The 14,346-nt window shown below is 42.8% G+C and overlaps 1 pseudogene; it reads left to right on the plus strand.

Moving 5' to 3' along the window:
• Positions 1–8,148: 8,148 nt before the first annotated feature.
• On the plus strand, positions 8,149–8,397 carry LOC102424561 (annotated as a pseudogene).
• The last annotated feature ends 5,949 nt before the right edge of the window (positions 8,398–14,346 follow it).

The raw sequence follows: 14,346 nt of genomic DNA on the forward strand, positions 1-14,346 counted from the left end.
TTGACATTCACACTGTAGCAAACAAAGTATTTCAGTTTTTTTAAAAATAATTTAAGCTTCCTAACAAACATTTTTTTCAAATCTGTAGGGTAGTTAACAGAATAGCAGTACAATAGACACCCATATACCTTTCAATTAGATTAATCAAATGTTGATATTTTGCCTCATTTGCTTTCTCTATATCTGTATTTTTTTCTTGAACCATTTGAGGGAAAGTTGTATTTCCTGGTTTTGTTTGTTTCTTTCTTTTTTTAAAATTAAATCTTTATTGTTCAGATTATTACAGTTGTTCCTCTTTCTTCCCCCCATAGCTCCCCTCCACCTGGTTCCCACGCCACCCTCTGCCCTTACCCCCGTCCTCACCCCCCGCCGTCCTCATCCATAGGTGTATGATTTTTTCCAGTCTCTTCCCGCACACCCCACACCTCTTTTCCTCCGAGAATTATCAGTCCACTCCCTTTCTATGCCCCTGATTCTATTATATTCACCAGTTTATTCTGTTCATCAGATTTTTTATTCACTTGACTTTTAGATTCACTTGTTGATAGATATGTATTTGTTGTTCATAATTTTTATCTTTACCTTTTTCTTCTTCTTCCTCGTCTTAAAGAATACTTTTCAGCATTTCATATAATACCGGTTTGGTGGTGATGAACTCCTTTAGCTTTTCCTTATCTGTGAAGCTCTTTATCTGACCTTCAATTCTGAATGATAGCTTTTCTGGGTAAAGTAATCTTGGTTGTAGGTTCTTGCTATTCATCACTTTGAATATTTCTTGCCACTCCCTTCTGGCCTGCAAAGTTTCTGTTGAGAAATCAGCTGACAGTCATATGGGTACTCCCTTGTAGGTAACTGAGTTTCTTTCTCTTGCTGCTTTTAAGATTCTCTCTTTGTCTTTTGCTCTTGGCATTTTAATTATGATGTGTCTTGGTGTGGTCCTCTTTGGATTCTTTTTGTTTGGGGTTCTCTGCACTTCCAGGACTTGTAAGTCTATTTCTTTCACCAGGTAGGAGAAGTTTTCTGTCATTATTTCTTCAAATAGGTTTTCAATATCTTACTCTCTCTCTTCTTCTGGCACCCCTATAATTCGGATGTTGGTACACTTGAAGTTGTCCCAGAGGCTCCTTACACTATCTTCATATTTTTGGATTATTTTTTCTTTTTGCTTTTACGGTTGGGTGTTTTTTGCTACTTCATATTTCAAATCTTTGACTTGATTCTTGCGATCCTCTAGTCTGCTGTTGGAACTCTGTATAATATTCTTTATTTCAGTCAGTGTATGCTTAATTTCTAGTTGGTCCTTTTTCATAACCTCGAGGGTCTCACTATATTTATTGAGGGTCTCACTAAATTTATCGGCGGTTTCTAGAAAATTCTTGAAAAACCTTAAAAGTGTGGTTTTGAACTCTATATCCAGTCATTTGCTTTCCTCCATTTCTGTCATTTGTGACCTGTTTCTTTGTCTCCACATTTTGGCTGCTTCCTTGTGTTGATAGAGTGGCTTTCTGTGCTAGGTGTCCTATAGGGCCCAGTGGCTCAACATCCCCAATTACTTGAGGTGGACACTCTTGGTGCACCCCTTTGTGGGCTTTGTGCACAGTCTTGTTGTAGTTAAGCCTTGATTGTTGTAGGTATCACTGGGAGGAATTGACCTCCAGGCCAATTGGCTGTGCGAATCAGCTGTGTCTGCAGTGGGAGAACTTCTGTGCTGGAGACACCCTTCTGGGGCAAGACTTGCTTCAGTGGGGCTTTGGTGCTCATTGAGTCTGCCCCCTGATGTGTCCCTTATGGATCTGAGGAGTTGTAATCTGGATGGTCCCACTCTGACCACTGGGTACACTGGCTCTTGGATCTCTAAGGAGGTACTAATTTAGCCTCTGCCTGAGGCTACCCAGCAGGAGCTATGGAGAGATCTGCAGTTTCCTCTTCTTTGTTTGGGGTTTGGAGGTGCCCAGATGAGGCCCAGCTGTGAAGCAATGCAGTCTGCTGTGGGGCCTTGGGCCTTCTTTTGGATGTTCTGGGTCTCTCTGACCCAGCTGCAGTTTGTTAGGTAATTTTAGATTGCAAAGGGCCAGGCCATTCATATACAAAAGCCTCTGTGCACAGGTTGGGTGGGGTGGGGTCTCAGGGACTCGACAGGGCGGAGCAAACAGCTATGGTTGATCCTCAGCCCTGCCCTAAGAGGCCCAGGGTCTCAGTGTCCCCTGGTAATCTCTGCAAGCACCTCTGAGAGAAAGCCGTCCTCGAGTTCCGCCCAATGCCAGACAGTCCAGTTTCTCTCCCTATGAGTCTGGGTCCCCAGAGACTCGCCCGGAACTGGAGTTCAAAGCAGTTGGGAGCTTGTGACTCCCTCCCGATTGAAAAAGACAACCTTGTCCTCAGTTGCCAGCCCTTTCTGCGTGCACCTCCGTACCTCTGCACTTTAGTTCTGCACCACCTCTGAGTCTCAGTGTGCTTTTCTCTTTCCTTCTAGTTGTAGAATTTACACTCAGCCAGCCTTCCTGTGGTTCTGGATGATGTCCGTTTTGTCTTTTAGTTGTATTTTTGAAGTGGTTGTGCGAGGCAGCAATTTCAGGTGTTTACCTGTGCCGCCATCTTGGTTTCTCCTGGTTTTGTTTCTTGGCTGCAATCAAAGTAAGTTGCATTATTGTGATACTTTACCCTTACATACTACCACACTCCTAAATATTTGTACAGTATTGCTTGATTAGTAACATTCTCTTACATAATTATGATATGTTTTGTCAGCTAAGAATTTCACAATTGAGAGAACACTGTTACATAATATGTTGCTCATATTCAAATTTCCTCAATAGTCTCACTAATGTCCATGAGAGCCATTTGTGAGTTTCAGCTTTTTAATGCCATTAAGTTCCAGGTACCATGGTTTCATCTCTGATCTGAACTCTGTCCGTTGTCCCATTCCTGAGCCTCATCCCTTTCCTGATCCCCACCTATGTCCATTCATGGCCCTTAGAAGGATCTCTATGGCCTGGGCCACCTCTGCTAACTCCTGCTCTGTTGTTAAAGCATGAGATTCTGGATTTAGTATTTATCTCTTCCTTTCACTTCAGTCAAAAGCATGAATAATCCCAACTAACAGATATTTATAACTTTTAACTAAAAAGATACCTGTTAAACATGAATGCCATAAAGTCCAGGTTGTGGCAGGATTGATAGATTATCAGGCTCCCACCAAGCATCTCTCTCCTGTCATCAGGCCACATAGAGGCATCAAGGGAGGAGCCCTTGGCCATTGGAATGAGGACACACACACACACACACACACACACACACACACACACACTGAACCTAGTCTTACTGCTGTGTCACTTCAGTTTCCACAGAACACTGAGGCTGGCACCCAAACGACCTGTGAACTTACTGGTCAGACTTCAATAGGTGATACAATTGCTCCTTTTTTTTTGATTTGTTTGTTAATAATCACCTGAAGATATTTTTTCCGTTGATTTTTAGAGAGAGTAGAGGGGAGGGAAGGAAAGAGAGAGAGAGAGAGAGAGAGAGAGAGAGAGTGAGAGACATTGATTGGTTGCCTCCCACACTCGCCCCAACAAGTGCTGGGGATTGAACCTGCCACCCAGTTATGTGCCCTTGGCCAGGAATCGAACCCAAAAGTAGTGTGAGGGCCAATGCTCTAACCACTGAGAACACTGGCCAGGGCACAATTGCTCTTTTAACAACACAGTTTGCCCTTATTTTTGTGAACTGAATGATATATAAAGGGATGGTTGGGGAAGCCAGGCATTGACAGGACATCAGGCAGCAGGACAAGATACTTTGGGATTTGTTATAGTTATGTCATTATTAGTTGGCATTGCAAGTGGGAGTAGGAGAAAACAGATAAACTAATATAGCGCAGAGAGCATTTAATGGAGAAATCCATCTTATTCCTTATCTTTTGTTGTGACATCTCTACAATAACTTTAAAAATATTTCTACATCTTAAAATTTTAATCCTATATAATAAAGAGATAATATGCAAATGGTCATCATGCCCTCATGCCTTCATGCCTTAAGGGCTCAGACACTCAACACTGGGGAAAGAGGGATGGGGACCAGCCAGGCACAAATGAGCTCACAAGAGAGGAATGAGAACCAGCCAGGCTGCAGCCAGGAGAGGGACAAGCCACCCGCCCTGTGGTCCCGAGTGCCAGTGGCTGTGCCTGTGCCTGTGGCCTGGGAGAGGAACAAGCCGCCCACCCCACGGTCCTGCGTACCTGTGCCTGCAGCCTGGGTGAAGCCACGGTCCCCTGTGGCAGCAGCCAGCCTGGGCCCTGAGTGCCTGTGGCTGGCCAGAGGGAGGGAAGCCTGGGTCCTGGGTGCCTGTTTCTGGCTGGAGGAGGGAATCCTGGGTCCCGAGTGCGAGGTGAGGTGGAAGTGGTTAGGGGCAATCAGGCCAGCAGGGAAGCAGTTAGGGGGGATCAAGTCAGTAGGGGAGCAGTTAGGGGTGATCAGGCAGGCAGAGGTGGTTAGGAGCAATCAGGCAGGCAGGCAGATGGGTTAGGGGCGATCAGGCAGGCAGGCAGGCAGGCAAGCAAGCAGTTAGGAGCCAGTGGTCCTGGATTGTGAGAGGCAGTTGGACATCCCCTGAGTGGTCCCATATTGAGAGGGTGCAGGCTGGGCTGAGGGACCCCCCTCCCATGTACAAATTTCATGCACCGAGCCTCTAGTTTGTATATATTTTTAAATCCCCACCTGAGGATGTTTTTATTGATTTTAGAGAGAGAGGAACAGCGATGTGAGAGAGAAACATCAATCAGTTGTCTCCCATATGTGCCCCAACTAGGGATGGAGCCCACAATCTAGGTAAGTGCCCTGACCTGCAATTGAACCCCAAACCTTTTGGTGTACAGTACGATGCTTCAAACAACTGAGCCACCTGGCCAGGTTTAATTTGTATTTTAATCAAAGTAAAACTTATTCATTCATTCATTCATTCGTTCATTCATTTTTGGGACAAGCTTTCCTGCTTTACTCTAGATTGTTCTGTAGACCTGCTATTCAATTGTTATTCTCTCACCATCATCCTTGGGAATTCTCTTTGCCTTTCCTCTGTTTCCTGGATCCCATGCCTTCTTTCTCAGCTTATTTCCTTAGGACAGTGGTACACATCCTCTGTTGGAAGCCAATCCACCCTGGCTGCTTGAGGCAGTCCCTGCAGCGATGTTTCAAGGGACCTGGCGTATATGGCATATTGTTCTTAATATGTTTGCTCCCCTCTTAACAGCTATGTGTTTTAAACAGGACCACCTCCCTGAGAAAGGTTGTTTCCCCAGAGAGGTGGTTGGTCGCTTTGATCTTTGCTTGGAGTGACCTCCTTCAGTTACTTCCTTGTAGCTTAGTGGAACAATAGAGTAACCTTTGAATGGAGTTGGGAAGCCCCCTGGCCTTTTGTATAGAATGGATAGGATTGGGACCAAATAGTATATATACAGATGTTAGATGACAATAAAAAGAAGAACCTGGCCATGATGATCACCTAAACGCTGCTTCTGTGTCATTCATTCTTCGCCGACTCCGTCCACACCTTTGGGAACCCCTGGGCCCGCTGGGACTGGACCCCAGCAATCCTCCAGTAGCTTCTTGAGAAAGGGTCTATAGGAGGTAAAATGGTTTACTTCTTGTATGTCTGAACAGAACCTTATCTTCACATTTGATTGACAATTTGGCCAGGTATGTGGGTCAGAACTTTCCTCAAATTCTTGTAGGCATTGCATTGTCCCACTTCTTGTGGTTTCCAATGTTGCTATTGAGGAGTTTGATACCATTTGGACTCTGTATGTGACTTTAAAAAATTCTCTCTGGAAGTGTTTAGGATGCTTTTTCCTTGTCCCCAGCATGCTGAAATCTCACAGTGGGATGCCTTGGTCTACGTGTTTTATGTTCATTTTGTTGGCACTTGGTGGGTTGTATCAATCCGGAGCTAATGCTCTTAGTTCTAGAAACATTTCCTACTTATTTTATAAGTTTTCCTTACCCTTCTCCCCGCTCTTCGCTCATTCACAAAGTCTTAAAGTCTTATTTTCTTTGTCTTTTTCTGGGAGATTTCACTAACTCCTCCTCCAAACCTTCTTTTGAAACTTTAATTTGTGCTATCACATTTTTATTATTAAGGGCCCATCATTCATCCTGAATGATCATGTTTTAAAAAACAATTTCTTGCCCTAACCGGTTTGGCTCAGTGGATAGAGCGTCGACCTTCGGACTGAGGGGTCCCGGGTTCGATTCCAGTCAAGGGCATGTACCTTGGTTGCGGGCACATCCCCGGTGGGAGGTGTGCAGGAGGCAGCTGATCGATGTTTCTCTCTCTCATCGATGTTTCTAACTCTCTATCCCTCTCCCTTCCTCTCTGTAAAAAAATAAAAAAATATATATTTAAAAAAAATAATAAAAAAAAAAAACAATTTCTTGGTTTTTGTTTCTTGGCTGCAATATCACCTCTTATCTCCCTTTTAATGTCATTGATAATTTTTTTTTTTAACACCAAGGTAGCCCTCAATTTATTTTTATTTATTTCTTTTTCTTTTTCTTTTTTTATTGTTTAAAGTACAGAACTTTTCCCCAAGGCTCATTTTTGGATATTATTTCCTGGATCTTCATGGTTGTTTAGAAATGGGTTAAACTTTTTCAACTCTTCTCCACGATATCTCCTCTGCAAAATCTACACTACTCCCGTCAGTATATATCTCTGATGGTGATATATTTGTTCATGTTGGATAGAAGCTGGGAAAAAATATTAGTTAAGGGTGACTTGGAGAACAGAGAACTAAGAAATTCTTCCCCCCCATCATATTGGATTTGCTAGAGGCCCACCCATATGTTGACATCCACAAAGTAGAATGCCATTTGTTGGACAGATGCGGTTTGACCCCATATGCCTGTGCCTATATAGTTCTGTCTCTTATAAGGCAAGGGGCCTATCGTCTCTGTCAACACTTTTTGATACAGGACTGGGTTAGCTCTTCTCTAGGCCTTCTTCTCCTTCCTCTCCTTGGCTTCTGCATGTTTGTTCCAATTATCAATTGGGATAATGAATCATCCCAAAACTTAGTGACTTAAAACATTAACAATCATTTTAGTGACTTCAAACATTAACTTAAACATCAGCTTTGTGTCTTAAAAGATTAACTCAGTGACTTAAACATGAACTTATTGTCTTAAAACATGAACTTATTGACTTAAGACATTAACAGTCATTTATTGTTATCTTACAGTTCTGGTGGCTCAGCTATTATTCTCACTTAGGGAATCTCCTGTAGTTGTAGTCAGACAGTGGCTGAGGCATCCACCATATCTGGTGGTCGATATTGCCTGTTGACTGGGATCTCAAGTTTGGGCTGTTGGCTGGAACATCTATATGTGGACTCTTCATGAGGCTTGGGTTTCTCACTGCATGGTGGCCAGGTTCTACGCGCAAGTAGCCCAAGATTACATGGTGCAAGGAAGAGCATGACATTTAACCTAGCCTTGGAAGTCACATTGCATCACTTTCATTGTGTTCTACATAAAAGAAAATGTTCCCTGTCTCATTGTTTTTTAGCCATGATTATTATAATTATTTTTATTCATGATTACTAAAATTAATTGGTTCAGGTGGTCACAGAAGTCCAGCCAAGACACCCAAATAATTAATTTAAGGGTGTTAAAAATGAACTGCTTTGAGTGTCTTCCCAACTCTTCAACCACACCTTTGGTCCATAAGAAAATTACTAATTTTGTGCCATTTCTACAAATGATGAGTTTTATTCATTACATTTTAATCTTTCTGAATTTCATTTACAAAAAAAAAGCCTGAACTTCAGTTTGGGGCCTCCCTTAAAGTTAGTGTTTGTTTTTTTTTTTAAATACATTTTTTATTGATTTCTGAGAGGAAGGGAGAGGGAGATAGAAACATCAATGATGAGAGAGAATCATTGATTGGCTGCCTCCTGCACGCTCCCCACTGGGGATAGAGCCTGCAACCCAAGCATGAGCCCTTGATCTGAATCGAACCTGGGACCTTTCAGTCCACAGGCAATGCTCTATCCATTGAGCCAAACCGGCTAGGGTAAAGTTAATGCTTTTACGATACCACTATACCCTTGGATTTTGTTAAAGATTAAAATTTGAGCAGAACAGCGACCAGAGATGCCTGATGTTCTTAGGAGCTGTCTGCAGCGCAAAGGAGCAGGCCAGGGATGCTTACACTTGAGACGGACTACGGAACAGCACGCACCAGGTGTGAAAGTCCAAGTCAAACGTAGAAAGACAGCCTCGCTGAGCAATCACGGGTGCCAGCTGTTCCTGAGGCGATCTCAGCAGCAGTAAGTGCCTGCGGTGGGATTTCAGGGGGAACTGAGGCAGGCATTCTTAGCTGAGACACCATGAGGCGGTTGAAGCAGTCTTGGACTAGCCCAGCTGACAGTGTAATAAAGATATTATCGACAAAAAAGATAATAATTTGAGATTATAGAAATAACTCATGCTTCTGTAAAAAACCCCAAAGTAGGTAAAAAATGAAAGCATTCTCCCCACCTTCTCTCACTCCCTGGCAACAATCTCTGCTGCTCCTTTGGTGTACACACTTTTAGGTACTTTTCTATGTTCATTGTTTTTTTTAAAATATATTTTATTGATTTTTTACAGAGAGGAAGGGAGAGAGATAGAGAGTTAGAAACATCGATGAGAGAGAAACATCGATCAGCTGCCTCCCGCACATCTCCCACTGGGGATGTTCCTGCAACCCAGGTACATGCCCCCGACCAGAATCGAACCTGGGACCCTTCAGTCCGCAGGCCGACGCTCTATCCACTGAGCCAAACCGGCTTCGGCTCTATGTTTATTGTTGATGAAACTTTTAAAGTTTGGGTATATTTTTGTCCATGGAGAGAGCACTCCACAAATATTTGTATATATTTTTTTGGTTATAAAGATAGATTATGTTTATTAATATACATATTCAATAGGCACATACTACATAATACTAATGATTATAGCAAGAACTTCTAAATGGTGCTTATTACTATGTGACAGATCTGTTCTAAGGTGCTTTAGGAATATTAACATATTGACTCCTACCATAGCTCTATTAAGTAGGGGCTATTAGTCTCTTGCATTTTACAAATGAAGAAACTTAAGGCCTTGAGATGGTAAGACATTCAATAATTTGCCACGAAAATGCTAGCTCTACCTCAGCTGGAAAGAGGTGGAGCTAGAATTGGAACAAGTCAAGGTGGCTCCAAGCTAGACCCTATTTGGCCTCGTCACTGTTTGGCCAATGAAGAAACTGAGCTGCTGAGAGATGACGGCCCCTCCGCCCCCCCTAATAGGCCATCCTGGCTTTGGCAGTGGTTCTGTGGCTCTGGGCTCAGACATAACCCTGAGGCCTCTGCAGCTTTCCCCTTTCTTAGTTTTCTCTGCCTATTTTCCTGAATGTTGGTTCATGGATCATGGAACTGGGGAGTAAACTTGAACAAACTACTCTTTGTTCCTGTATCTGTGTCCAGCTGCCACTGAGAAAAGCATCACACAGAATCATGTGGACTCTTCTCATGTAGCTCAGCAGCCTTCTGCTTTATTAGGCTCAGAGAAACTGTTAGTGGTGGAATTGGAGTTCTTGAGATGTCACGAGGAAAAGAATTTCCTGAGACTGGCTTGGAGGATAAGGATTATTTGTTTGGGTGGAAATAAAGCCCTGGACTTCCAATGTCCCATTTCCCTTCGTCACACCCTGGGAGAAGGCCAGCCATGTCTTCAGCAGGGCCAGAATAAAGGCCATTGCCCACAGTTCCTGCTCCATATTGAAGTCCAGTGCAGTCCAGCATCCTGTGTGTGAAGTCCGCACAGGCCAGCAGGAGTCACAGAACAAGAGAGAACAAGATTAAGGGAACTCTTTGGGGATTTTAACCAGTAGCTTCTTCAAACTAACTAACTTTTCCAGATTTTCCATGGTGTTCACCGCCTATAGACAATACATTGTTCCCCAGGCTAGACTGACAGGTAAGCACCTCCCCTGCACCACCAGCCTTCTCCTGCGAGTGTGCCTGTCTTCCTCTTCTATTCTCCCGCTAACAATGCAGTACCTGATGGGGGAAGGGAGGGGTGTTAATCTCCTTGGAGGAACAATGTAGCTCTCTGAAGGTTTCCAGGTACCCAGGCTTACAATGTCCGACTTCCCTTTTCTTTCTTTCCTTTATTAATATTAACTAGCTAATAACAACAATACTAAAACTGCCTCACTTAGATGCTCTACTTGATTTACCTACTGTTGACTTTTCTTTTTCAGGCTTAAGGCCACAAGTAGGTGAACAATAGAATATTTTGTTAAATAGTGTTAGTCAAGGTGAGTCACAGATTCTGAGAAAGGTGCCTTTCCCAGAGTTTATAGCAATTCAACTGTCAATTAAAAGAAGATCAAACTTTCCAACAGGTAAGAACAGGTAACCCCAGAGCACTTGGCTCCTCCAGAGGTCTGGTGTCCATTAAGACCCAGTGTCGCCCAGCTGGCATGACTCAGTGATTGAGCTTTGACCTATAAATCAGGAGGTCATAGTTTGATTCCTGGTTAGGGCACATGCCGGGGTTATGGGCTTGATGCTCGGTGGGGGGGGAGGGGGGGCATGCAGGAGACAGCCAATCAATGATGTTTCTCTCTCTCTCTCCTCCTCTCCCTTCCTAAAAAAAAAAGAAAAAGAAAAAAAAAAAAAAAGACTTAGTCTTATGCTGCCTTTAATGAGAGGACCACACACGGTGGAGCCTGGAGAGGAACTTGCTGGGTTTAGATTTTGCCTCTACCTGGCCAACTGAATGTCCTTCAGTAAGACACTTAAATTCTGGGTCTCAATCTCCTCACTTGAAAGGATGAGTATTTTATGGATGGTAGGCAGAAGTCACAGGGAATCCTCCCTGCAGCATGAAATATCTTCTATGTCCCTTTAGGGCCTTAAAGAATTGCTAACTTTCATTGATGACTGAGAACGAACAGGATAGGTGCTCTAGATGTCCAGTTGGGGATTTCTCATCCACGCTCTCTAGTTCTGGGTGGTGCAGCACCAGCCTGGCTCCAGGTTCCAGGGACTGTGGGGAGGAAGTTGGGGTCGCCCGGGACAGGATCTGGGCTGCCTGTACTTCTGGAGGCCAAGCACAGACCCTGGGGTGGCAGGGGCCGTCAAGTCCTCGGCTGCTTCCATGTGGTCACAGGCAGAGAGTGGACTGGGCCTGCTGAGCAGGCCCAGGATGGGCGGGCATGGCTAGTGCCAGCCACGATGGTTCGATCTTCACCTTGATCTTCACTGAGTAGGAGGACTCAGCTAGGCTTTGCTGGAGAGCAAGGGAGGTCTATTTGTGTTTTAAATGTTCAATTTACTAAACATATATCTATGAATAGAACTTTAATAAATAAATTTTAATATTTAAACTGTGATTGCAAATGTTATCAATTTCCTTACACAATATCAACTGCAATTACAAATTTAATATAATTATTTGAATACACTTTAAACACTACACAAAACAAAAACAAACACAATAGTTACAAACATAAACATATATGTACTGTCATTACACTTAAATTTATCTTAAGACACTTGCTGGAAGCTAAGTCCAGCAGGGAATAATAAAATGCAAAAAGTTCATCAAAAGGTTGATGAATCTTGAGGCTTCAGCAGGGCTGAACATCTGCATATATTATTGCCTGCTGCCTGACAGCCGAAGGCAGTTCCCCCAACCTGACAATGCCTACCGTATACCAAACCTTACCTTTGATATGTATATCTGCTTTGCTTTAGGGCAATTTGTGTTAATAAAAAGCTAGGGGTCCAGAGATTCAGAGAACTTGGTTACTATAGCTAAGTCTCCTCTGGCTCCCCCCAAGAATGCCTTCCAAATTCATATTTCATGTCTAGTCTCTTTATTAATTTACCACAGCCCCTTCTCCAGATTCCAGAACCCTTCTAGATGCTGAGAAACACCCTGGCAGACACCAACACCATAGACTTAATTCATTACTTCATTGGTTTCTACTTGCTATTGTTTTTCTCTGGGTAGGAGATAATTCTTAAGGTTGCTCAAATACGTCTTTTGATGTTTTCTTGGTGTACTGAAAATTTGTTAGACTCCCTGCACCCCCCAAAAATATTGCCTCAGAACCTCATATACACCTGGCTACAGAATTGGGCTTCTCAGCAGTTTGATCCATGCTTTAGGCTCTCAAGCTTGTTGTATCTCCCAAGGAGTTATCTATGTTCCAGTAAAGCTTATCCTGTTACCCTAATAAGTCTTTTAATGTTTGTGTCTTCCACTAAATTTGTAGTTTCTGCATCTATAATGATGTATGCCTTTGGTTTCACTTGGGCAGAGTTATGGAACCCCTTGTTCTGTCTTATGATATAGTGACTTACCTTGTTAGCGTTACTTTAAAATTATGCATGTGCTAGTAATGTCATATGGTTAAGGGGCCACCTAGTAGATTCGTCTCCTGGGAGAGAGGATTGTGTTTGCACATTTGTGCCCATCTTTAGGACATTTGGCTCACCCAGCATCTCAGGACCCTCTGTCTCCTTGATCATGGAATATGAGCAATGCTGGTTAACTAGTTGAACTTCCTTTCTACCTGCTTATCATGTGTATAACCACATGTACTGATCTTGGAACACTTCCTAGTTTTTTTCTGGGACTATTTAGCTCACACACAGTTTTCTGTTTTCATTCTTTTCCATTGACAGTGAAAACGAGCACATATCTGTTCATTATAAACATATATGTACTTAGAAGAAACACACATAGTCATAATTAGTAATATTCACTTTCCTATAAAACTTTGAAAACTTAAAAAAATCCTCTCCTTGCGACATCTATGGTGAGGATGAAGACCATTCTCAGCAATCATTCTGTGGACATCCCAGCAAATGTGGACATCACTCTGAAGGAACGTACTTTGTGGAGAAATAGGAAGGAACTGGCCACATGATCTGTAGTCATGTACAGAACATGATCAAGGATGTTACACTGGACTTCCCTTACAAGATGAGGTCTGTGTACACTCACTTCCCCATCAACATGCGTGGTTATTCAAGAGAATGGTTTTCCTGTTGAAATTAGAAATTTCTTTGGCAAAAAATACACCCGCAGAGTTTGGATAAAGTCAGGCGTTGCTTGTTCAGTATCTCAAGCCCAGAAAGATGAGCTGATTCTTGAAGGAAATGATGTTGAATTTGTATCAAACTCAGCTGCTTTGATTCATCAAGACACAACAGTTAAAACAAGGATATCAGAAAGTTTTTGGATGGCATCTATGTTTCTGAAAAAGGAACAGTTCAGCAGGCTGATGAATGAATAAGATCTAAGTTGTCCAACTATAGAAACACCAAGATGCCGAATGATTTGTCACACTTATTTGCGATATTTAATGAAAGCCTCACATTAAATTTAAAGAAAGTTAAAAAATCCTAATATAATCACTCTTATACTTTTTGGGTGACAGTTTACAGTAACTTTTCTTTGTAATGTTATCGTGAAGTCAGGTCTTTTACAAACTAATTGTAACAGACACTCTTGGTGCCTAACTCCCAGTCTCTTATCCTTTCTTGCTTATTGGTGGGGCCCCAAATATGTGTGTGTCTCCATCTTTCCTCATGTAATTCAGGGATAAATCCTGCCAAGGTTAGGATCCTCAAGGTGATTTCATTTCCTTTGCCTATTTGAAGGATCTGGGTTTGGTGTCCAGTTTTGGCCAAAGATAGGTAAGGGGCAGCTGCTGGATGGTTTTTGGAAAAGCTTTCCCTGCTCTTAAAAAGAGAGGCACAGGAGGAAATGGCTCTTCTTTTCCAAGTGGATGTTGCTATGCATTTATGGGGTTATTGAGGTGGCAGCAGGCATTTTGCTAAGGAGGTAATTTATTGAGGAGCTAACTCATGAGGGATGGAAAGACAGAGAAACAAATCCTGGCTTCCTTTTTTTTTGAACTTAATTTTTTTTTATTTTTTTAATATATTTTATTGATTTTTTACAGAGAGGAAGGAAGAGGGACAGAGAGCTAGAAACATCGATGAGAGAGAAACATGGATCAGCTGCCTCCTGCACACTCCCTACTGGGGATGTGCCCGCAACCAAGGCACATGCCCTTGACCAGAATCGAACCTGGGACCCTTCAGTCCGCAGGCCAACGCTCTATCCACTGAGCCAAACCGGTTAGGGCTTGAACTTAATTTTATATTAATTTATTAATATATTTTTAGAAAGAGGGGAAGGGAGAGGGATAGAGAGATTAGCTGCATCCTGCATGGTCCCTACTGGGAATTGTGCCGGCAACCTGGGCATGTGTCTGACCGGGAATGGAACAGGGGACCT

This window comes from Myotis lucifugus, unplaced genomic scaffold (assembly GCF_000147115.1).
Source record: "Myotis lucifugus unplaced genomic scaffold, Myoluc2.0 scaffold_426, whole genome shotgun sequence".
NCBI classification, from domain to species: Eukaryota; Metazoa; Chordata; class Mammalia; order Chiroptera; family Vespertilionidae; genus Myotis; species Myotis lucifugus.